Raw genomic sequence first — 27,979 nt, forward strand, 5'->3', positions numbered from 1 at the left:
ATGCCTGATTAGCCTCATCTGTAAGGCTATGGAAAGGATCATTATGGAATTAATAAGTAATAACATAGGTAATCTACAAATTACTGACACAAGCCAGTTTGGATTCATCAAGGGCAGATCATATCTACTTAACTTTATTGATTTCTTTGAGAAAGCTACTGAAGCAGTGAATGAGGGAAAATCAATACACTCTGCATGTCTAGACCTCTCAAAGGCATTCAGCACTGTCCCACACTCAGGTGTCATAGCTAAACTCTCCCAGCTATTAGCTAAATGTAAATCCTGATGTAACTCATTAGATAGCTAATTGGCTCATTAATAGAACCCTGGAAATTAGTGTGTGTGTGTTTGTTTTTGTGTGTGTGTGTGTGTGTGTTTGTGTGTGTATGTGTTTGTGTGTGTGTGTGTCTCTACATCTGCCAACAAACCTCTCACTAGTAGTGTACCAGACACTTCAGTCCTTGGGCCACTTTTTTTTGGTAATTACTTCTCAAGGTCAAAATACATTTTAAGGGTTTAGAGCTGATGAAGTTTTTAGATGCATGTTAACTTGGTGCCATAATTAATTCCCCAGAGGATACCAAGATCCTGTTAAAAGACCTTTCCCAGACAAATAGCTGCTATTAAAGCCATGGACTAAAACTAAATGCCAAGAAATGTTTAATAGTATCCTTTGGTAAGCATGACTTACCTTGTAACTGTCACATCAACAACCCCCCACCCCAAAAGTAGATCTTGTAGTCAAGGAATCTGGGAACCTATGTAAACAAAAACTATCATTTAATCACCATGTAGCATGTATTGTAAGGAAGTTATTTTTAATTACACACCTTACATCTAAAGGTATGGTATCCAGGTCCAAAGATATACTCATTCCCTTGTACTCAGCTCTCATATTACTAACCCGAGTATAATGCCTCTATGGGTATGTACCTGTTAAAATGCTTATCACAAATGGAAGAAATGCAACACTTTCTTATGGAAAAAAAAAACAAAGGTCGAAACTATAAAAACTATGCAGACAATCTCAAAGTCTTGTCCTTTTTCTCAATATAATACAGGTTGCTAAGACAAATCTACCTTGCGTAGAGAACCTCAGCAGATCATATCCTTTCTGACAAATTGCACGTTTACAAAGCCAGTAACAGCATGAACACCTGCTTAAGGGATCTCACTCTGTTTTGCAACCTAAATAGGATATAGAGAGATAGTAAGTATCACAGAGAATACCACTTCTAAGGAGCCATCTTCAGCTTCGTATAAAGCAAAGCATTTCTTTCACTCTATTTGAACATAATTTGGATGAATGGATGAATAACCACATATTCTCCCCTGGTTTAGCAACTATGCCCCTCATGGACAGTGGAAGGATAAATGTCCCAACATATCCTTATTTTGCCTGTCTCTGGTTTGTTCATGCACAAAACACAAGGACTGAAAAACTACCATGGAACTGTAAGGCTAGGCTAGGCTTCTTAAGATCCTCAAAGATCAATAGTCAAGTAAGTACCTATGAACGTATCTGCATCTTGATACATTTTTGCAATTTAATGTGAGATATGTCATACTTTTTACAGCCATTCATATTAGTTTGCAGTATGTAACTCATATACTATGTGGGCTGCACTTTGCTGTTGGGTTGGGAATTATTTATAGGTTTTTTAAATGTTCTTCAGTATTTTTTTTTTCATTTGGTAATGATTTTATAATTGGATTAGTCAGCTCATTCTTTTTTGGTGTTAGATTTAGTTTAATTTTTGCAATCACTCTGGTTGCCATTTTATAGGACTTTCTGTTAAAATTATGTAAATGTGTTTGAAATGTAATATTTACTGTGTTTGTTGTAGTCCTGTATTTTTAATAGTAAATACCTACATTACTGGATTTTTATGCAACATTTATTAAGAGGATTTTTTTAATAGATGCAACTATCTGTGTGAGTTTATGCATTTTTTGTGTTGTATGTGTTTTTTTTCTTTTTTAGAGTAGTGCTTTATGATTTAAAAAGTTATTTTATTTATTTTAGTATATGTGGAAAGGGTTTAGTTAATTAATTTCAGTTCTGTTTATTTGGGAATTGCAGTTGATGTGAGCAGATTTTGAGAAGCACTTATTGACTTGATTAGACTTCTTATAAAACATTGAGGATCAGCAAAATCTGTAACAAGTTCCCTAATTTTATAGTGCAAGGTATTTTGTGCATTAGATAAATGAGGCCCCTAGCTCTCAACTGTACAAATTTTTGAAGAATGTCCAGATTTTTGCCTCATATTTTTGGCCTGTTTCTCATAAAATTGCTGTTTTCTGGCAATTCACTGGCTAGTAATTGAGGATTGACATCAGAAAATAATGGCAGATATTTGAGCTTTAGACTTCATACCCTACAAAAAATTCATGCTAATGCAAAATCTGTTATTTTATCAACTTTCTAAGTTTATAAGAGCAATATTTAAACATATTTTTGGGTCATTGTCCCCCCCCCATTATTTATGGCTTTGTCCAGATTTCTTACTCTAAGAGGTTGAGCGGTATGAGATTTATTCCATTCATTAATTTTTCTCAATTGTTTTATATTAGCATTTTTGATTGAAATGTCAGATACATTGCCTATGTCTATATAAATGCAGTGTCTTGTAAATGGCTTTGAACTATAGTTGTGATGAGAAGTCAAGGGTGACAATGATGAATTGAGTCATCTTATAGATTCATAGGTTCATAGGTAGGTACTAGGCTATCGGCCCGAGGGCCTACATAAGCCTAGACAACAAGGTTCCCTGGCTAACACCACCCAAGAAAGTTATTTTCCTGTGCCACTGTCAAGCAGAGACACAGAAGTAATCCCCAGGGTATATTTCCCATTTCCCATCCACTCATCAAGATTTTTCTTGAAGAGTGCTAATGAAGAACTTTGCTTGACCTAGATGGGTAGCCTGTTCCAGAGTATGGGAAGTCTCTGGGACAGGAATCTATCCCTCCAGCATGTCCTGTTTATTGTGATGACAATGTTTAGGTCCCTAGAGTGTGTAGCTTGGAGGGGTTGGGATTTCTTTAGGTGTAGCATTTCCAACAGCTCTGGGTTTGACATAGCTTTATATGTTAGGCAGAGATCACCTCAGAGTAGGCGATATGCTATGGAGTAAAGCTGGAGTTTTATAAGATGGTCAGTGTAGGGCATCTGTTTGAGGCCAGTATTCCTCTTTGTGAGGTACTTCTGTGGCCTTTCCAGCTGCTGCAGATGTCTTCTGAGGTACATTCCAAAAGGGATGTTGTACTCTATAATGGGTCTAATGAGTGTCGAGTAGAGGGGAGCAATTACCTCTTTTTTCCTGGATTAGAACCCTTTTATGATGAGGTGTGCCATGTAGAAGGACTTCCTGACTACTGTGGCAATGTGACTATCAAAGGATAGACTACTGTCCACCTAGGTCCCAAGGTCTCTTATCACACATTCGGTGTTAAGTAGACTGCTGTCTATGTAGTAGTTCATGGGTACAGAGTTTTTACCAGAGGGGATAACAATGCACTTTTTGGCATTGAGCTTGATGCCATGGCTCTGACACCAGGTATCTGTCTCAGCGAGGCCATTCAGTAGGATTTTCACATCATTTGGGGACTCGACTATGGCTCCTAGTTTGCAGTCATCTGCAATCTTCGTTAGCCAGAGGCCTTCTGTGTTAGCCTGTGCTTCAGAGAAATAGATACCAAACAGGAGAGGTCCCAGGACTGAATGCTGTGGTACTCCACTTGTCACTGGTTTGAGGTAAGATTTGGAGTGTGCACCTTTTACAGTGTGGGTTCTGTCATTGAGCCAGTTGGCAACCCATCTTGTGACGTAGGGATTTATACCTAGTTTAGTGAGTTTAGCTATAATTCCAGAATGGGGGATGGTGTTGAAAGCCTTGGCAAGGTCAAGATAGGCTGTGTGAACCACCTTACCCTCATCTACGGCTTTGGTGACTGCCTCAAAGAAGTCAATCAGGTTCAGGAGGCATGATCATTCTGAAGTTCGTGTAAAATGCAGCCTGGGATGTTGTCCAGTCCCATGGATGCTGTGTTTTTGACTTTAGAGAGTGCAGCTTTTACCTGGGTAGTTGTGATTACAGGGACTCTGCATTCTTCCTTTATAGATATGGGCCCTTTAGGGGGGGGGGTAAAGTTAGCACTGAACCTATCTGCCAGGATGTTGGCAATATCAGTTGGTTCTGTAATTTTCGTGTCACAGTGCTGTAACTCAGAGCAGATCTGAGTGTTGCCATTGAGATTCTTGACATAGCTATAGAATGCTTTGTGGTTGTCCTTAGAATCAGTGGCAATTTTGTTTTCGTAGCTAGCTTTGGAGGATCTTAGAAGGAATCTCAGCTTCTTACTGAGGCTGACCAGGGAGCTCCTCCACTCCTGGGATTTTGCTCTCTTTTGCAACAATTTCTTCCTTCTGTTGTACAGTTTGTTTATGGCAGGGGACCACCAGATTGGCTTCCTTTTTTTGGAGGATAGCGTCTTGGTTCTGTATGGGATAGCATGATCCATGCACTCATGTAGGTGCTTATAGAGTGCATTTGTGTAGGATTCAGCAGTTGTAACTGTATTGTCCAGCTGCATGAGTGTCATGAAGTTCACCACTTCTGTCTTAAGAAGCATGAAGTTGGCTTTGGAAACATTTTTTACCATGGTTTCCTTAATGGGGGGTAGGGGTGGGATGTGGATATCAAGGGTGATTAGCTTATGGTCGGATCGGACCAACGAGGAATTGACTTCAGGTTTGGAACACCGGTCACTCATGTTGGTAATGACTTGGTCTAGGATATTGTTGCCCCTGGTGGGGGTGTGGATAAGTTGATCCAGGGCATTGGAGATTATGAATTCCAGAAAACGTTGTGTGAAGGAGTTAGTACCCGAGTAGTTTTCCCACTTAATGGTGGAGTAGTTGAAATCACTCATTATTAGGGTGTTTGTTTGAACCCCAGTACATCAAGAAAAGAGGAATGAGAATCCTGGGGCATGGTGGGGGATCTGTAGCAAGCTACAATTTGGATTGCAGTTTTGCCCAGAGTTAGTCGCACTTGGATAACCTTGGATGCATTATGATGAGCAACTAGCCTGGAGGTGTGGATATCCTTAATGAATATGGACACACATCAGCTTTAGGTGTCCTGGTCCAGGTTACATGACCAAAAAGTGTGGTATGAGTTTTAGCTTGGTAGTGCAGGGGTGCTCTCTGGAGCCTTGAACCAGGTCTCAGTCACTGAACAGATATCAATGTTCTCCATTTTAAGGAGTGCCTCGAGTGAGTGCATTTTGAGATTTAGACTTCTAGCATTGAGTAGCATTACCCACATATTTTGCTTGCCTGTTCCTGTTACGGTGGTGAATTTGTCATTTGAACCTTGCCTAAAAAAGGCACTATAGGGGTGGCAAGAGCCTTAGCCAGTATCCAGATACTGGCAAAGATACTATATCCAGATGCTACCTGATATAGAAGATTTATATCTTCTATAAATAGCTCATACCTGTCCAGGCTGCCAGGGTGTAATGCTTGCACAGGCAATTTGGCTGTGAATCTGCAGTTCCACACACAGCACAACTTATCTCGCCTATGTCACCAGACAAACACACATACAGACACACACACACAGTTATTATTTACAGGAGTCCAAATCAAAAGATGATAAAATCAACAAGAAAAGGAAAGAAGTATCACAGAAATTTAATTCTTACTCAGGTTTTGGTGAGTATCTTCATGTGGTGGAACCTGTTTTCACAAAATCCCAGCAAGATGACACTAATATATAAACTGTATTTTATGTAGCATATGTCATAGACAGAGGTAGAGATTAGGCCAGGCTTGGGGGGATGCCACCCTCCAACCCCTCTACCCCCCATTGTAGAAGGAAATAGTAGTCCAGAAAAACACAAAAACTGACATGCCAAAAAAGAGCCATAAAGATGACAGAGTGGACTACAGAGGATAAGGAAGACACTATGTATTGTTGTTATTTCGCAAGAAGTCCAACATTTCCACATAGAAGATATTCAAAATGATTAAGAGAGAAATAAGATGAAAGAAAAATACTTGCACAAGAAAAAACTGACAAAAGCTTCAAATGCAAATTCTATGAAAAACATTATATAGACCAAGAAATGTTAGGCTAGTTGGAAAAAGAAGTGACAGAGGAAGTGTGAAAATATAAAGAACAAAACCTAGAGAGTTTTAAAACTTATAAAAAGGAAACATGGACATGGGAAAGAAAGAACAGATCTGATATGGTGCAATATTTATGCAAAGGAGAAAACCAAACAAATCAATACAAAAAAGCAGTGCCAAAGATAGTGAAGAGAAATACAGGTTAAAGCACCAAAATATGAAAAATTTCACAATATAAAAAAAGTAAGATCACAAAGAGACAACAGAAGTTAAGCAAATAGAAGCTGAAGTTATGGAATACCTACAAAGTGAAAGATCAATGCCAAAAAATGTGTCGTCATCCCCTTTGGGAAAAACCCAATTCCCATAAATTACCACATCGGTGGTAGTCCACTGAATACAGAAGGTGTTATAAGAGATCTGGGAACACAGGTTGACAGGAACTTCTCTTTTGACCACCACATTGCCACTGTGGTCAGAAAGTCCTTCTATGTGGCACATCTCATTATTAAGGGTTTTGCATCCAGGAATAAAGAGGACATTGTCTCTGTCTACTCTTCCCTCATCGGGCCAATCGTCGAGTACAATTCCCCATTTGGCATGTACCTCACTGGGCACTTGCAACAGCTGGAGGGGCTGCAAAAGTACCTCACAAAGAGGATCCTAGGCCTTAAACACTTGTCCTATATGGACAGACTCAAAAAACTCTAACTATTCTCTGTCTCATATCGCTTACTTAGAGGTGATCTCTGCTTGACTTACAAAGCCCTGTCTGACCCAGCTCTGTTAGATATGCTACATCTAAAGAAATCGCAATCCCTCCACACCACACACCCCAGAAACCTCAGCCTCATTACCACAATCAACAGAACATGCTGGAGAGACAGATTCATAACCCAGAGACTGCCCATGCTATGGAAGAGACTTCCCATACATGTCAAACAAAGCACCTCACTGGCCATCTTCAAGAGAAATCTTGATGAGTGGATGTGAAATAGAAAATTCACCCTGGGGATCACTCCAGTGGTTCTACTCGACAGAAGCACTAGGAACTAAGGTCAGGTGGAATGATGCCAGGGTAATTCTATGGGCTAGGCTTGTAAAGGCTCCAAGGCCATTAGGGTCTATATTACAAAATCGAAGTTTCAAAACTTTGAATGTTCTAATATCGACCCCTATTCAGTGAAAGCTGAAAATATCAAAGCAACAGAAAACTTAATTTTTTCCTAGGGAAAGAATTTGGTTGTCTGTTTCTGTTGCTTTGATATTTTCAGCACTGTGCTGGAAAGTTATGGGTTGGGTTCAGGTAAGTGTGCGATTGAGTGTGGGTTAGGTTAGTTAGGGTTAGGGTGCAGGTTAGGTATGTGTGCAGTTGTGTGGACGTGAGGGTTAGGGTGGGTTAGGTGAGTTAGGGTTAGGGCGCAGGTCAGGTAAGTGTGTGATTGTGTGGACGTGAGGGTTAGGGTGGGGTAGGTGAGTTAGGGTTAGGGCACGGGTGAGGTGAGTGTGCGATAATGACGGACCTTAGGGTTAGGGTTTGGGTTAAGGTAAGTGGATAGTTAGTGGTGTGTGTATAGTTTAGTGTAGGGTTAGGTGTAAGATTTTAGGTGTATATTTGTGGATTGCTGTTTGTCTGGTGTGCTTGTGTTGTGTTTTGGAACAGCAAATTTTTTCCCTAGGAAAAAATTTGCTGTTCTGTATGTTTGATGTTTTCAGCTTTCACTGAATAGGGGTCGATATTAGAACATTCGAAGTTCTGAAACTTCGATGTTCTAATATAGACCTGGCCATTATCCTAGTACACACCTATGAACTTATGAACCTATTTAGTGTCTAACACAGTTTATATCACAGTATAATAGAACAAGGAGTCCACAAAGTAAGGAGAAACAGGTGGAGTGAGAATCATCTGAAGAAGAAATATGGATGCAGGAAAGAAAAAATTATTTACTATTGTGCAATACTTAGGCAAAGTAGAAAGCAAAACTAATCAATGCAAAAAAGCAATAAATTGAATATATTGCTGCACAGCTAAATTACTAACAGATAGTGTCTTACAAAAATAAAATGCAAAGCAATAAGGGAAATGAAGGGAAGAAATCAAATTGTAAAAAGGGGAAGAATCTAAGTACGGCATGAATACATTACAAAAAAAGCATTTTTAGCATTCCACATTCATGGCTTACAGATGCATAGGAAACACACTGCGTTGATGAATTACATTACAATGACCTTGAAAGAGTGGCAAACCACTTGGCAGCTAAGCCATGATAAAAGACAAATTATTATTATCCCAGAGATACAAATTCAAAGGAGGAAATTCCAGGGTGACTCTTTGTCACTGCTTCTCTTTTGTATTGTCTTTAACCCATTAAGTTGTCTAGTTAATAGATTAAGTCATGGTTACAGTCTGGTTCCCAGAATATAATAAGTATAAAGACTTCTCATCTTCCCTTTGTGGCTGATCTAAAACTGTATAGTTCATCAGATGAGGAACTGCAGCAGTGCAAGTGGTTAAAACCTTCTCAGATGATATAAAATGTCATCAGGTCTTGATAAATGTGAAAAAGCATCATTTAAAGCAGGAAAGCTGCAGCACCAAGAAAATATCAGACGAAGAAAGGAATGTGATATAAAGGAACTTGAGTAGAATGGAATGTATAAATATTTGGGAACTGATGAAGGGTCGACAATAAAGCATGAACAAATCTGAACAAAATGAAGTAAGGAATATTTTAGAAAACTAAACTTAATACTGAAAATAGCCTTTTATCCATAGATGTTCTAACTTACAGTTTTTGGGTGACTGACTTTCCCCAAAAGGTACTGGATCAGTTGGAAAGGAAAACAAGAAAAATGCTTTACACTTATCAAATGATAATCAAATGAGATATAAAAATCAGCGGATATCAAGATTATATTCCTCATTTTGAAGGAGGCATGGGCCTCCTCGAACCTGATTACACATATAGATCTGCAGTTGTAGGGCTGCATGCATATCTGCTGACCTCACCAGATCCAAACATATTGAACGTTTTAAAACATGAGGAGACCATCCCCGGGATTCATGAAGCTTGCGCCAGGTGCAGGCATAGCGTTGGCGTTCTAACATATGGCCACCAAGCGATTCAGGTATGATCTGTTTCCACGTGCACTACCTGCATACACTACGCTTGCACAACTCCTGGGCCCTGTATGCTAATTACCCCATGTGCAGCAGTGTAGCATGCAAATGAAGGTATGTAGCGTTCCAGGAAGTGGTGCAGGCATAGTATAAGCATGCAGAAATGTAAACCGTAGAAAACGGTTTACATTTTTGCAAACATAAAATCGGAGTCATGACAGCTGACCAAACACATGTATTATATTGTTAATATATGCCGATGGCTAAATATATAGCCATTGGCATAAAAAATGTACAAAATATAAAATTAGCATTTAATATATATAGTCGCACTATCGCGGTGTAGAAGCGCAGAGCAGTGGTGAGCAAAAGGGATTGCAAGGAATATATAAAAATATAGAATAAAGCCACAATAAAACGCATATCACATTTTCCCCATAATAGTCAATGGCAGGCATGCTACACCATACTGTGGAGCAAGAGTTGCTAAGGGGCTGTAACAGTGTTATACACAGTAGCTAGGAAGTAGTAGGCAACGCCATGCAAATGAGAGGAATAATAGTGAATCGCAGATTCCCCGCTGGTGTAAGGATGCACCTCACAGTGTAGCATTATAACACCGAGGTGTGCCCTTGAGATAAAGATGACATCAAGAGAGGGGTGTGTCACCATTGCTGTAAGCACATTGAAGCATTGCTAAACCGGTTTGCCCCTAACTAGGCAAAGCTGCAGGATAGGGGTGTGTTGAATTGGCCATAGCTATGCTTAGCTGTGAGTACACAAGGTAACCGAGTATGCATGTGAATGGAGATGAAAATGCACCTAAACCCAGTAAGCAGGTTTGCGGCGTGCACTTCAGCTGAAACAGGAATGATATAGGAAAGAAATAAGGAAATGCTGCAGCAGTGAAATTGGAGTACAGATGACTAATTACCCCCTAGGAGCCTACAGTGGGCCATTGACAACAGCTAACAAGTCTGCAAGTGGCTACCTGCAGACCAGGAAAGGTGAGGGGCTGTACTGCAAAGAAAACAGTAAAGTGTCAAAGCAGAACAAAGCTGATTTGCAGTATATCAGCTACAAGGCACATTTTGCCATGACTGGGTAGGGAAAGTACAAAACAAGAAAGACGGCAGGTGGATGCATGCCTGATAATTGGAGGGGATCCAGGTTTAAAAGTGAATTAAAGGGTAACAGATTAATCAAGGCAGGCAAGTAGATCTCCACAGTAAAGGCTCCACACTTGCAGTACTCATTGCAAAACCCATAATTAAGACACACTGCAGCTGGAATAGCTTATACACACCCACTAACATCAGCAGCATCCATAGCACAATAGTATAAAGCGTGACAGCACCTCACACACATTTGTGTATTCCCATACACTCTGCACCAGTGGTGTATACAGACGGGGAACTTTTAGTATGTACATGTTAGGGGCTGCCATAGCTTTGATCCACCAGCATGTGTCAGAGACTGAAGGTGGTGTGGAGGATGATGCACATGACCACCTCAGGCACCAGAGGAGAAGGAGAGTGTTCAGACCCGGGGAAACCTACCAGGGGCTACATGATCTGGAGATAGTAGAGCATTACTGGGTGGACAGGGACATCCTACAGCAACTTGTGGAGCTGTGCCAGCCATGCCTCAGAGCCAGAACAAACAGAGGGGAACCCATCCCAGTGGATACGAAGGTATGTGTAAGCCTGAGGTACCTTTCAAAGACCAGCTGGGGATATCATGGGAATATCACAGGCATCAACATCCAGGGTACTACATCAGTTCCTGGATGCCATGTTATCACATGCCAGTGAGCACATATACTTCCCCTGAATGCAGGAGGAGTTGGCCAGCAATATGCGTCTCTTCCACCATGTGGCAGAATACCCGGAGGTATTGGGTGCAATAGACTGCATGCACATACACATCAAGTCACCACCCAGTGAGCAGGGTAGGCGCTACATAAACTGCAAGGGATACCCCTTCATCAACTGCCATGTCATGTGCAATGCCCAGGGCATTGTCATGGATGTGTGTGCTGGCATCACGGGAAGCTATCACAACTCCCACATCTGGCATGCCTCGCAGCTGTATCAGTTATTTGCCAGGGGCGACATCCCAAATGGTCACCTGGTAGGGGATAATGGCTATGCACTGGAACCATGGATGATGACTCCCATAGAAATGCACACACACCCATGCAGGAATGCCATAATGAGGCACAGGCACAAACCAGAATCATCATAGAGCATGTGTTTGGGATGCTGAAATCACAGTTCTGTTGCTTGGACATATCTGGTGCAACCTTGCAATACTCTCCAGGCACGTGTGCCCACATCTTCATAGTGTGTGCCATGCTACACAGTATGGTCCTGCGGAAACAGCTGCAGTAGGGACAGAATGGTGAAGGCCCTCACAGCCCACCATCATTGCCAAGGGCCCCTCAGGCACAGAGGTACTCAGACCATGAACACCCTGAGCCAGCCCCAGTAGGCAGATGGAGACGTGCCCAGTATGCCCATTCCTTGGCAAAGAGGGCAAGTATAGCACACACACACTGACAGTGTAGGGACTTAGGGACTGACACCATTCTCCACCTGCACACACAGTAAAAATGGATAACACACACACAAGACTACCAGTAAATTGTCATGTATAGGCAGTCTACTGTGTGCATCCAACATAGGCAGCCCTCAACTATTGCACACACAACTGCCATTGGCACAAGGTAAGTCAACACCTGAACAGTAAATTAAGCTATCGGCATATTCAGATACTGTATGTATAGATTCATTGGTAGGTACTTGGCCAACTGCCAGAGGCCATTCATAACCCAAGCAAAATGTGTCAGCTTTTGCCTCCCCATTGATTTATTAACTGTCCCTCTGTGGGGCAGAGCCAATGGCGGAATCCCTGTTGTGCATCTACTGTTCCCCATCCACTCTTCAAGGTTTTTCTTGCAGAGTGTTAGTGAGGGGCTCTGTATAATGTAGTTAGGGATGTTGTTCCAAAGTATGGGGAGTGTCTGTGACAGGAATCTGTCCCACCAGCATCTTCCAGTTATTGTTGTGGTAAGGTTCAGCTCACTACAGTGTGTGGCTCACTGTGACATGGATTCCCATAGGTGGAGCATATCCATTAAGCCTGAGTTCAACATGGCTGTGCTGGCCAGCAGAGATCATCTCTGGGTAAACAAGATGCCACTGAGTAAAGCAGGAGTTTATTCAGTCTGGCTGCATAGGCCATATGTTGGAGGCCAGTATTCCCCTTGGCGAGGTTCATTTGTGGAACTCCCAGCTCTTGGAAGTGTCTTCTGAGGTACATTCCAAATGGGATATTATACCCTATGATGGGACTGATGAGTGATGAGTAAAGGGGCACTATAACCTCAGTATGTCTAGATGAGAATCCTTTAGTAATCAGATGGCCTACATAGAAGGATGTCCTAACTACTGTGGAGATATGATTGTCAAAGGGGAGATCACTATCTACCTTAGTCCCCAGATACCGCATTACCTCGTCCATATTAAAATGGCTGCCATTTATGTGTTAATATGTGGGTGCTTAATATTCCACAATGGAATGACCATGCAGTTAGTGGCACTTGACTGGAGGTTGTGACTTTGACACCTTGTGGCGTTCTTTGTGAGGCCCCTTGAGGGATGCCTGTGTCAGCTGGACTATCAATCATGGCTCCCAGTTAAGAAAACAGCCTTAGATGAACTTACAACAGGGATGTATAGAAAATCTACATGGAGAAATAGCATTCTGCATAAGAATAGTATGCACCCAACATTTGTACACAAAAATGTAGTAAAAGGACAACATATGAGAATAAGCCGCTTACATAATACAGACGAAGGCTTTGTGGAGACCATGACTATACTAGAGAAAGACCTTTTAAATAGAGGCTATAGTAATAAAGACATAAATGAAAGCTCTAAATATACTATTGAAAATAGAGATGGGAGATGCAAACCGTTCTTTTCAAATACTATAGAAGAAGTCAAAAGCAAGGAAGGCCATGATTCTAAAGTTAGATTCCCCATAACTTATTCGAGTGACATCAGAAGGTTCTGCAATATTTTCAAGAAGAATTGGAATATTTTATTATCAGATCCTGATCTGAAAGAATTGCTAGAAGATAGACCCAGCTTTTCTTTTAGAAACAAGAGATCTTTAAAAAGGCAACTCTGTTATAGATTTAGAAACAATGAAGGAATGATACAATCAGATAGACAGGGGACTTTTCCTTGCAGAAATTGTACAGCATGTGATTATCTATATAATAAATCTACATATAAACATCCTATACTAGGATTTATAATTGATATAGATTTTTATGCTGACTGTAGAAAACAAAACTTGGTTAATTTCAGCTTCTGCACTGTCTGTCATGCCTTTTATATAGGCAAAACCAATAGGTGTCTAAAGGAACGTATCCTTGAACACCTCAGAGACATAAATAATAAAAAAGACACAAGTGCTTTAGCAAAACATGTGGAAGAAGAAGATAGGAAGCATATTTTTAATTTCATGGTTTTAGAAATAATAAAAAAAAGTAAGAGGGGAGGTGATATAAGGAATAAGGTAGAGGAAGCAGAACAAAGATGGATTTTATTACTTCAGGCAGATAGGTCTCCTGGATTGAACAACGCTGTTTCCTTGAAACCTTTTTTAAAATCTAGACCATTAAAACACTGAATAATATGGATTACTACATAAATGTGTTTGTTATATGCATATTTTATTTTATGCAGAATACAAGGCAAATCGATATACTGATGTATATAACTTTAATTATTCTATGTCATAGTTCTATATGTGTTTTCATTGGTTGAAACATATTTTAAATATCATTGTTTTAACTGTTTTTTATGAGTCTGAAGAAGCGATCAGTTGATTTAGATCACAAAAGCGCTTACTTTTGTTTAATAAAGGGCAGCTGGAGTGAAACTGCAAGTGAATTGTTTCCTTCTTTGACTATTACATCTCAGTCACAACTTTTGGTTTTATAAAGGGCACTGCTGTGAAGCTGCAAGTGATTTATTTCCTGGCATGGAGAATTCCATTTTTATATCTTCAGCTGTGGTCTAACCATTTTTTTTTTTCATTTTTTCGCTTGAGGTGTATACCAGGCGTTTACCCAGCTTTTGTATTTTTTCACTTGTTATGGCTCCCAGTTCGCAGTCATTGCCAAACTTGGTGTGTCGTAGTCCACCTGTGTTTGCCTGTACCTATGAGAAGTATATGCCAAACAGTAGGGCTCCCAGGACTGAGTCCTGTGGGACACCAGTCATGACTGGTCAAGAGTTGGACCTGGAGAGCGCTAGTCATACCATGTGGGTTGTGTGTGTAAGCCCGTTAGCAACCCAACCTGTGATGTATGGGTGTATGTACAGGCTGGTGTGTTTATCAATAATACCTGAGTGAGGCATGGTGTCAAAAGCCTTGGCGAGGTCCAGGTAGTATGTGTGAACCACCTCCCCTATCATCTAATTTCTTGGTGACTGTATGTAAGACATCAAACAGGTTCAGTAGGCATGAACTGCACTCGACCAAGCTGACCTGGGTTGGGTCATGTGTTCGGAGGTTACCAATGTCTTTGTTAATGGGTACCATGAGGATGCAATCCATACCATTGCAGACCAGGCTAGTCAGGCTTATGGGGTGGTAGTTACCATGGTCAGTTGTGATTCCACCTTGATGGAGTAGAATACCCGTTGCCATGTGCCATTGTATGGGCATGTAGCCTGTGGAGAGGCTGAGATTGGAAAGCATAATTAGGTGGGAGTCAGGTTGTCTTGTACAGTTTGCAAGATGCAGTCTGGGACAACATCTGCCTCCTTTGATGCTGTGTTCTGCTGTTAGAGAGGGCCATTTCCACATGTGTGTCTCTGATGTGTGGGATACTGTACCTTTTGGGTAGTGTTGTGGGCTCTTTAGGGGGTGAAGTATGAACTGAATGTATCTGCAAGGATGTTGGCGATATCAGTAGGGTCAGCATATTTTGTGCTATATTTCACCGGCACAGTGCAAATCTGTGTGTCAGCACTTAGATCCTTGACATAGCCAAAGAAGGCTTTGTGGTTATCTTTTGAATCCTTGCGTATTCTCCTGCTGATGTTAGCCTTGGATGATGTCATGAGGGACCTACGTATCATACTAATAGTGGTCACAGATGTCTGCCCTTTGTGGGATTCGCTGTTTGTCTGGAACACTGTCTTACTTCTGTAGTATAGCCTGTTTATTGCAGAGGTCCACCAGACTGGTGTCCTTGTCTAGGAGGAGTGAGTCTTGGTTTACCAGTGATGGCACGATCCATACATCCATGTAGGTACTTATAGACTGCATTTGCAAATCTGTCTGTATCTTGAGCAGTGTTTCCCCTTAGCGTGGGGGCTGTGAAACCCCCCACCCCTGTCACTAGTAGTGTAAATTTAGCTGTAGGAAAGGTATACACTGTGGTATCCATGGGTGGGGGAGATGCTTGGGTGTGGAAACAGTGAATAGTTCATGGTCAGATCTAACCAGTGACCAGTTAACCTCCACTGTAGTGCACCTGTTGCCCATGTTGGTGATGACCACTTCTAGTATGTTTCCACTCATTAGGGAGGTTACCACCTGATACAGGGCATATGACGTGATAAATTCCAGGAAGCACTGGGCCTAGAAGTGAGTACTGGAATAAGTTTCCCAATTAATGATATGGTAGTTGACATCGACCAATGCCAAGGTGTGCGTTAGGACTGTCATGTTCTCCAATGTCTCCAGGTAGGTGGAGTGGTGGTCCTGGGTCATGGAAGGTGATCTGTAGCAGGCCACAGTTTACATTGCAGTTGTGGCTGATGTTAGCTGCACATGGATGATCTCAGAGATATCATGCTTCCCCACTAACCTGGAGGTGTAGGTATCCCTGATGAATATGGATACACCCCCTCCATGAATGTGTCAGTCCATGTTCTGTGACTGAAATGTGTGGTATGCGTTGTAGTCTGGTAGTGCTGGTGTGCTCTCAGGAACCTTAAGACAGATCTCAGTTACTGCACAGATGTTGATGTTGTCCATCCTGAGGAGTGATGTGAGTGCATGCATGTTGTGATCACAACCCCTGGTGTTGAGTAGCATAACCCTCATTGATTCTGCTATTGTGCTGTTTATGGAGCTGGTATTCACCTTCAAGACTATCCTAAATAAGGCACCATGGGGGCACCAATAGCCTTGGCCAGTATTCCAAAGCCTAAGGCTGACACATAGGCTGGTATGGTATTGTTGCATGCATGTTCCCCATCTGTGCTTGTTTTTCATCTCTCCTGTAGGTAACCTACTGGTAAGCAATAGAAAGCTTTAAACTTATACAAGTCTTCTAGCTTCCAATATAGGCTTTTGGAGTGACTAAGTATCAGTGTTCTGTATGTTCTTGCTGTACGTAACTGTTTACTGACTACATGGTGATTTCTCACTGTAAATTGTGAACTGAAGGTCTGTTTATTCACATATTATGGTTGTGATGGCCTGCACTTTAGAGGTTCACAGATAGCCTACTGCCTATCTGCCCAAGAGCAATTTGAAGCATAGCTACAGTGTGTTGGCTTTCTCCACATCATTGATGAAGTAACTGAGCCTCTGTCAAGCATAGCCAATGAAGCAATTCCAGACAGTGTTGCTGGAAGCTGTTGAAGACTGGGGTTGTGGAGGGTGATAGGGGCACTTAGTGATCTAAAGAGGGCATGTTAATGTAACAATTCAACACCATTCAATTTCCCCAACAGGTCTCGCAGCTATCAAACTGGACAGGCTTCCCCACCCCCTGGCTGTATGGTTCTGGGGCACATGATCCCAGGGGTGTATATTCTGTTACCCATTCACACAACAAGGTTTCCCTTGAAGTGTGTCAGTGAGGGGCTATGCCTAATGTCATTAGGAATGTAATGTATTGTCTCACAGAACATTTGTTATATGTTATTTCAAGAGTAAGTGAAGCTCAGTGGGTTTGGGGGCCTCCACCCTTTGCTTAGCCTAACTTACACATAGAAATCATCTAAATAGGAAATAGGCGGAAGCAACGTTAATGTCAACAGTGTAATGGTTACGGCATCTGCATAGTATCTGTGCATTCGAAGTCCCAGTCCCGATAAAGGCAGGGATGTTTATCATGTTCAAAAGTATACCTTAATCACAACTTGCATATATAGGTAGTAATCATCTGTATAATTAACATTCGAAACATCCATATAAACCCATGTATGTTGGAGAGTACAGTCAACAGAGAATGTAATGTTATGTCAGCACATAGTGAGATGTTACTTCACTGACGTATATATCCTGAGTAGTTAGCGGATGTGACTGTGTTTGCGTGCACAGGTTATACTTTACAAAGTTTGTTTAACTGTGTTTAACCGCTGCTATAATATCACACATACACTTTTAAACATGCTTACAACTGCTTAAATGAGCCTTATTCTGGAGTAAAAAACATTTGTAAAGCATCGCAGCTGTTGAACCTGGATCATGCACACTATAGTCATGGGACTTACCTCTAAGCCATCCGAGGTGTATACATGTTTCACAGTCCTGAGAATACACCTTATACCATATGCATTCCACTGTAATGATCACAAATTGGACAGTCACTTTGTGTACATATGTACAGTACATTGTAATATACTGTAGTTTGTGAAACAACACATTCCAGTCTACATATGTATTACTGTTACAAATTAATACGAAATATATCTATATATATATATATATATATATATATATATACATGTCAGTGATGTCTGCACACATATATATATATATATATATATATATATATATATATATATATATATTATACAGTTACATCAATAGCCATATATATAAACATCTATGAACACACTTCGTGACACAGAAGCACTCCAAAGGAATTGGAATGTACACAAAACACATGCAGCTCTGGTATTATAACTATTAATATTAACCTAATTCACCATAGAAGGGATGGTTGTTGTGTATGTGAAGATTGGGGTTGGGGAGGAATGATGGGTAATGCAATCATGCATCAAGGAGGGCCTGGGTCAGATGTTCAATAAGTGAACTGGAGGGGTATACATGGAGTATGGGGACAATATAAAAAGGACACAAAACAAGAACCTTTATCATTCATAGTACACCCTGTCATGTCACATTGCAACACCTAATTTCACAAACATATGAACATTAACATGTATCAGACATATGTACACCAACTGACTGTCACATTTGTTTTCAGTAGTGAGGAATGCCTGTAGTAAAATGCATATTCTAAACACCATAACATTTGTACATATCTCAGATGCCTTAGTGGTAAAGTCAGTGAGTGTGGTGTTCATGGTCCTGGGTTCAAGACCTGCCAAGGCTGTTAAGTTATTTTGAGGGCCAGAATAGGGCTGTTGGATGCAGTTGGATTAAAGCACTCTTAAGCAGTTGTAAGCGGGTTTCCATGGGTTTGTGTGATGGTAATTGGCGCTGAAACACGGTAAACGGAGAAGTGCTTCACAGGTTTAACCTTTGCTTAACATCACGGAGACCACAAGCAAACCTGCTTACAACTGCGTAAATGTGCGTTATTCACACTTTCCCTACCAGTGCCTACTCTGAGAGGTAAAATAATAACACCTTCCAGAATTAGAACCCGCGACCATGTACTCCATCCTCAGAGTTATCTAACACTAAGCTACCTGGGATGTACCTATCCCAGTTGTGTATGCAGACAGGTTAAAACACAAAAGGGAGGACTGTGTTGAAATAGGACAACCTGCCATGTACCCATTGAAAGGTGTATGCTCATATATAGATATATAGATATATATATATATAGAGAGAGATATATAGAGACATGTCGATATATACATGTCTACATATATATGTAGATGTATAGAAAGGTTAAAAACATCTACACATCTATGGAGGTACAGATAAACGTATGCAATAATATATATATATATATCGATATCTATATACATATACACATATATTTATATATATATATATATATATATATATATATATATATATATATATATATATATATATATATATATATATATATATATATATGTATATATATATATATATATAGATATATATATAGATACACATATATACATGTCTGTAGCAGCACCCTAAGTGTTCATATCTGAGTATAACATGGACCATAGCAATCACACATTCCACCCCCCCAAACAATATGAACATAACATATGAAGAGTATATGCCAATACACTATTGCAAATATGTTCTATGCACAGTCACCAACACAACTGCAATGACTGCACATATCCATGACAGAAATACACAGACAGCTTTCATTTTGCAAAACTTTATTACATTCTGATGTATTGCAAAGGATTCAAGGACTAACAGTACCTGCATGCCATACAGGAAGCATTTAACAGTGCCTTAATGAATCAGCCTGCAGTTACCATAGTATTAGTCCACTAAAGGATAGGTGTTCACATAGGGAAAGAACACCCACACACATATAGACGTTGTATAAAAGAGGTTCCTACACACCTGCATGTGCTATGTACACCCACCAACATCTACCCCACAACCAGAATAATTACATCAATACATACTATCATATCATAACCAATTATTCAACTACTATACATCTGCTGAAACCTTAACAAACCTGGACACATACACACTAACATGGCCCTATGTGAAATAGTTGCTGTTATACAATTGAACAGCTGCTGATGTAACAGGGTTTGTATGAACTAATCCTGCTTCAGAGGGTTGAAAGGTTTGTAACAGGAAGTGTTACTGAGTACTGATTATCAGCACAGTATGATACACAGTAACACTAAACTAAATATGTCTGGTAAACACACTGTAAACCCCCTAACATTATATGTGTAGCTATTCAGTCTTGAGTTGGTCAAACAACCTGGACAGACTGAAATATATGCAGAAGTATTAGGTACAGACAAACCCTGCACAAGTAACAATGTTCAGAAATATAACAGCAGGACTCACATTTAGACCTAATCCTCTAGCATTACACACAATATATTACTGTTCGCCTCCATACAGCTGTTGCAATAGATTCCAAACAACACTTCCATGCTGTCTTACTCACAAGTAAGGCAAAGGGATGAACGCCCAAGTGGAGTACTCAGTTATACTCCACTGTTGCCATGGTATTGGCTAAGGCAGTAGCAGCAGCTGATGTGCATGTAATTAGCTACTTAGGAACACCAATTGGTTGTCAGGATAGCGCAAGTTACTGATCTGTAACTATAAAAGGTTGCCTTTTCACACATTCATACCATCTGTATCTACCTGTAAGACAGTACAAAACACTGAAAGATGAACCAAAAATGAGTATTATACTAGTCAATAACACCTCCAATTACGAAGAAGGTATGTATAATATGTAGTATGACTGTGCATGTAGTACCTGCTCTGTAAGAATTACAGTGTAATCAATGCATATAGTGGAAATAGCTATCTTGTAGTGATGTATTGTTGAGCAGTAGTAATGCAGTATTCTATGTGTGTACTGCTGTAGGTCACAAGGCAAACTCCGCATACACCACAAGGGATGATATGGGCTTGGAACTCACCAGTTTGCTTCCAGCCACTGTCAGTATCAGGACTGGTCCAAAAAATATGTGCTATAACAGGGATAGTATATGTCAATATATTGTAACAGTCGACATATGTATGGGTGTATAAGTAAGATGAACATGTTAAAGGTGGGCCTACCATGCAAATATGGTGTGCATTGTGGGATATTGTGCCAAATAACTGTGTAAATACATTATTTTAGGCAGAGCTGTATTCCATTCTACATAGAAGTTCTGTTATGTTATGAAAACAGTAGTTATGTCTATTGGCAGTTACCATACAATAACAGGATACATATCATTTGGTATTCATCTGACAGTTTAGCAGCATGATAGCAAAGATAATTGGAAGAGCTATGTAACTATCCATGCACATAACACATGTAATATCCACATCTCTAGTATTGTTTGCAAGCAATAGCAGCTATGCATGTACATGTTATGCAAATGTGTAGTGACCCTTGTCACAGGGCTGGACCCTTCTAGTATCGCTTGCAAGCAATAACAGCTGTGCATGTGTACTGAGTTTGAAACAAATACATTAACAATAGTATAATACGAAATTAATACTAAATATATATATATATATATATATATATATATATACATGTCAGTGATGTCTGCACACATATATATATATATATATATATATATATATATATATATATATTATACAGTTACATCAATAGCCATATATATAAACATCTATGAACACACTTCGTGACACAGAAGCACTCCAAAGGAATTGGAATGTACACAAAACACATGCAGCTCTGGTATTATAACTATTAATATTAACCTAATTCACCATAGAAGGGATGGTTGTTGTGTATGTGAAGATTGGGGTTGGGGAGGAATGATGGGTAATGCAATCATGCATCAAGGAGGGCCTGGGTCAGATGTTCAATAAGTGAACTGGAGGGGTATACATGGAGTATGGGGACAATATAAAAAGGACACAAAACAAGAACCTTTATCATTCATAGTACACCCTGTCATGTCACATTGCAACACCTAATTTCACAAACATATGAACATTAACATGTATCAGACATATGTACACCAACTGACTGTCACATTTGTTTTCAGTAGTGAGGAATGCCTGTAGTAAAATGCATATTCTAAACACCATAACATTTGTACATATCTCAGATGCCTTAGTGGTAAAGTCAGTGAGTGTGGTGTTCATGGTCCTGGGTTCAAGACCTGCCAAGGCTGTTAAGTTATTTTGAGGGCCAGAATAGGGCTGTTGGATGCAGTTGGATTAAAGCACTCTTAAGCAGTTGTAAGCGGGTTTCCATGGGTTTGTGTGATGGTAATTGGCGCTGAAACACGGTAAACGGAGAAGTGCTTCACAGGTTTAACCTTTGCTTAACATCACGGAGACCACAAGCAAACCTGCTTACAACTGCGTAAATGTGCGTTATTCACACTTTCCCTACCAGTGCCTACTCTGAGAGGTAAAATAATAACACCTTCCAGAATTAGAACCCGCGACCATGTACTCCATCCTCAGAGTTATCTAACACTAAGCTACCTGGGATGTACCTATCCCAGTTGTGTATGCAGACAGGTTAAAACACAAAAGGGAGGACTGTGTTGAAATAGGACAACCTGCCATGTACCCATTGAAAGGTGTATGCTCATATATAGATATATAGATATATATATATATAGAGAGATATATAGAGACATGTCGATATATACATGTCTACATATATATGTAGATGTATAGAAAGGTTAAAAACATCTACACATCTATGGAGGTACAGATAAACGTATGCAATAATATATATATATATATATCGATATCTATATACATATACACATATATTTATATACATATACATATATATATATATATATATATATATATATATATATATATACATATATATACATATATATATATATATATATATATATATATATATATATATAGATATATATATAGATACACATATATACATGTCTGTAGCAGCACCCGAAGTGTTCATATCTGAGTATAACATGGACCATAGCAATCACACATTCCACCCCCCCAAACAATATGAACATAACATATGAAGAGTATATGCCAATACACTATTGCAAATATGTTCTATGCACAGTCACCAACACAACTGCAATGACTGCACATATCCATGACAGAAATACACAGACAGCTTTCATTTTGCAAAACTTTATTACATTCTGATGTATTGCAAAGGATTCAAGGACTAACAGTACCTGCATGCCATACAGGAAGCATTTAACAGTGCCTTAATGAATCAGCCTGCAGTTACCATAGTATTAGTCCACTAAAGGATAGGTGTTCACATAGGGAAAGAACACCCACACACATATAGACGTTGTATAAAAGAGGTTCCTACACACCTGCATGTGCTATGTACACCCACCAACATCTACCCCACAACCAGAATAATTACATCAATACATACTATCATATCATAACCAATTATTCAACTACTATACATCTGCTGAAACCTTAACAAACCTGGACACATACACACTAACATGGCCCTATGTGAAATAGTTGCTGTTATACAATTGAACAGCTGCTGATGTAACAGGGTTTGTATGAACTAATCCCGTTTCAGAGGGTTGAAAGGTTTGTACCAGGAAGTGTTACTGAGTACTGATTATCAGCACAGTATGATACACAGTAACACTAAACTAAATATGTCTGGTAAACACACTGTAAACCCCCTAACATTATATGTGTAGCTATTCAGTCTTGAGTTGGTCAAACAACCTGGACAGACTGAAATATATGCAGAAGTATTAGGTACAGACAAACCCTGCACAAGTAACAATGTTCAGAAATATAACAGCAGGACTCACATTTAGACCGAATCCTCTAGCATTACACACAATATATTACTGTTCGTCTCCATACAGCTGTTGCAATAGATTCCAAACAACACTTCCATGCTGTCTTACTCACAAGTAAGGCAAAGGGACAACGCCCAAGTGGAGTACTCAGTTATACTCCACTGTTGCCATGGTATTGGCTAAGGCAGTAGCAGCGCAGCTGATGTGCATGTAATTAGCTACTTAGGAACACCAATTGGTTGTCAGGATAGCGCAAGTTACTGATCTGTAACTATAAAAGGTTGCCTTTTCACACATTCATACCATCTGTATCTACCTGTAAGACAGTACAAAACACTGAAAGATGAACCAAAAATGAGTATTATACTAGTCAATAACACCTCCAATTACGAAGAAGGTATGTATAATATGTAGTATGACTGTGCATGTAGTACCTGCTCTGTAAGAATTACAGTGTAATCAATGCATATAGTGGAAATAGCTATCTTGTAGTGATGTATTGTTGAGCAGTAGTAATGCGTGCAGTATTCTATGTGTGTACTGCTGTAGGTCACAAGGCAAACTCCGCATACACCACAAGGGATGATATGGGCTTGGAACTCACCAGTTTGCTTCCAGCCACTGTCAGTATCAGGACTGGTCCAAAAAATATGTGCTATAACAGGGGATAGTATATGTCAATATATTGTAACAGTCGACATATGTATGGGTGTATAAGTAAGATGAACATGTTAAAGGTGGGCTTACCATGCAAATATGGTGTGCATTGTGGGATATTGTGCAAATAACTGTGTAAATACATTATTTTAGGCAGAGCTGTATTCCATTCTACATAGAAGTTCTGTTATGTTATGAAAACAGTAGTTATGTCTATTGGCAGTTACCATACACAATAACAGGATACATATCATTTGTATTCATCTGACAGTTTAGCAGCATGATAGCAAAGATAATTGGAAGAGCTATGTAACTATCCATGCACATAACACATGTAATATCCACATCTCTAGTATTGTTTGCAAGCAATAGCAGCTATGCATGTGTACATGTTATGCAAATGTGTAGTGACCCTTGTCACAGGGCTGGACCTCTCTAGTATCGTTTGCAAGCAATAACAGCTGTGCATGTGTACATGTTATGAAAATGTGTAGTGACCCTTGTTACAGGGCTGGACCTCTCTAGTATCATTTGCAAGCAATAACAGCTGTGCATGTGTACATGTTATGCAAATGGTTAGTGACCCTTGTTACAGGGCTGGTCCTCTCTAGTATCATTTGCAAGCAATAACAGCTGGGCATGTGTAAAGGTTATGCAAATGTGTAGTAACCCTTGCTACAGGGTTGGACATCTCTAGTATCATTTGCAAGCAATAACAGGTGTGCATGTGTACATGTTATGCAAATGTGTAGTGACCCTTGTTACAGGGCTGGTCCTCTCTCATATAATTTGCAAGCAATAACAGCTGTGCATGTGTACATGTTATGCAAATGTGTAGTGACCCTTGTCACAGGGCTGGTCCTCTCTAGTATCATTTGCAAGCAATAACAGCTGTGCATGTGTACATGTTATGCAAATGTGTAGTGACCCTTGTTACAGGGCTGGTCCTCTGTCATATCATTTGCAAGCACTAACAGCTGTGCATGTGTACATGTTATGCAAATGTGTAGCGACCCTTGTTACAGGGCTGGTCCTCTCTAGTATCTTCTGCAAGCAATAACAGCTGTGCATGTGTACATGTTATGCAAATGTGTAGTGACCCGTGTCACAGGGCTGGACCTCTCTAGTATCTTTTGCAAGCAATAACAGCTGTGCATGTGTACATGTTAGGCAAATGTGTAGTGACCCTTGTCACAGGGCTGGACCTCTCTAGTATAGTTTGCAAGCAATAACAGCTGTGTATGTGTACATGTTATGCAAATGTGTAGTGACCCTTGTTACAGGACTGGGCCAAATGGCTATGTGCACACCTACATAGAGTGGATACTGAGAGTAGAGACACACTGGTTGAACTACCAGGTTTGCATAGCCTAACCTCTCATTGTCAACCTAACAGCCACTTGCACATACTGTATGTAAGGTAGTGCACAATACTGGTAATGAAACAGGTTGCATATCATCTTTAACTCCAGTGTAACATCTGCAGTAGGAGTGTAAGATGTACAAGACAGCTGCCCATGTGTAATAGCCGCTTCATTGGTGATGGCTTACACTATCTGATTATATCCTGATGATGTTGATAGTGGCATCAGAGTCTAGTGAAACATAACTCTGTTTGGAGAGTGGGTGTCTGTGCTCAGTAGAGCTTATGGTCCTGGTGGATATGTGAGTATATACCCAGAGAAGGAAACAAACCTGTAGACACTTGCATCATCTGTAATTAACTGACAGGATGTGATGTGCTCCTCAGAGGAGGATTGCTGCTAAAGGTAGCTACAATGTTTCCGTAATAGCCAGTGTTGTCACGTCCATAACACAAATATTTACATGTGAGCATCACTGTCTAAAACATCTTCATAAGCAATAAGTAAACTAAATATAGTTCTTGGTACTTGTAGTACAGAATGCTCATACAGGCATGTCCACTAGTCAGCTACTGGTGTTTACTAATGTCAGCTTTGTGTATGTGGCCATCCTGGGGGAATGTAATCTCTATGCCATGTACACTGCCAAACCCATCTAACACCATGCCCCACACATTGTTTGGGATGTAGCTACAGGGGTAAGCTGGAAGGCAGCCCAGTCTACAGCCATGACTGGACTGGACAGTCATGAGGTGTAGGTTAACACATGCATCTCATCATCACAACCAACACATACCCTTACCAGAACACAGTAAGGACACCCACACACAGTGCCAGACATCACATACATTCACAGATGCTTCTATGTATCTGACCAAACAAGTGACCTCCCAAGCTGGAAGAGACAGACACTGATATACACAAACTGTATGACATAGTTTGCATAATTGTGCCACACCTCAGAACACATGGCTGGAAACATGCCCAACAGTATTCATTTGTGAATGCAAACTCTAGCACTACGTTACACACCAACCTATACGAGGGCATACATACTGTCAGCTGCCTGTCTGCCATGATTAGCCACATACCCATACACTCAGACCACCTTTTGAACTATACACATGGCTCTGGCATATTCCATGTTGTTGTGCAGGACCTGTGATGCAGTAGCCTGGACTGCATGGAAACACATGTAGGAACTGTCAGGTATTGTAGCCCATGCAGGTATGCCCCAAGGCCTGGGTAGCATTCTGCCATTGGTCAGAATGATACTGCAGTACAGGGACAAAAGGATTGTATTCCACAATTGTCTAGTGTAGTGGTGCAAGTCAAAGGGTATCCAGTATCTGTACGCCTGGGCTAACATGGTTGCCAAACCATGATGCTTTGCCAGACAGGGCCTGCACCTGTCATCCCTGGGAATCTGGATACTGCCTAGGGCTCATGCTTTCCCTATAGTGCCTTCATCATGCACAGTTAAAGTGAAGGTCCACTACTGTTACAGGGACAGCCAAGCAATAAACTGCAGGTCTAGCTACACAATGATACATGTCAGAAACACTACAAGGACACACATATGTCAATCCCTAACATGGAGAACATATCTGTGCAGTGGCTGAGACATCTTTCAACACTCTGGAGAGCACACCTGCATGACCATGTTATAACACATACCTCACCTCTTGCCCATTACCCTTTATTGGAACACATGGGCCGCAGGTGTGTCCATATTCCTGAAGGATATGCACACCCTCACGCTAGCTGCACTTGCATAACTTCAGATGCATTATGCTGAGCAACTAACTGTGTGCCAAAGTGTAATTCAAATTGCACCTTGTGACAGATCACCCACCATGCTGTGGATTTCCCAACTGTCATAATGTGCTGTAATGGGGAAGATTAGGTCTGAGACAGAAAACCATAATAATGGCTACTCATAACTATTCCATTATGAACTGGGAAGACTCCTCATGTACCAACACCTGCGCTCAATGCAATTTGGATTCCCTCAGCCCCAATGATCTGGATCACAGTAGTCATGCAAACAGGGCTAACAGTCTGCTACGCATAATCAGTCTCCAATGCCAATGTTATGTTTCCTAAGAGTAGAGTGGTGACAGTCATGGCACCCATGCAGATGGACAATGCATGCGCAAATGCTGAATCCTACACAAATGAACCTTAAGCAGTCACATACGTGCAGTGATTGTGCCATTGAAACAGAACCAGGATTCACCCAAACACAAACAAGAAG

Source organism: Protopterus annectens, chromosome 5.part0 (assembly GCF_019279795.1).
Source record: "Protopterus annectens isolate FY-2018-M chromosome 5.part0, PAN1.0, whole genome shotgun sequence".
NCBI classification, from domain to species: Eukaryota; Metazoa; Chordata; order Ceratodontiformes; family Protopteridae; genus Protopterus; species Protopterus annectens.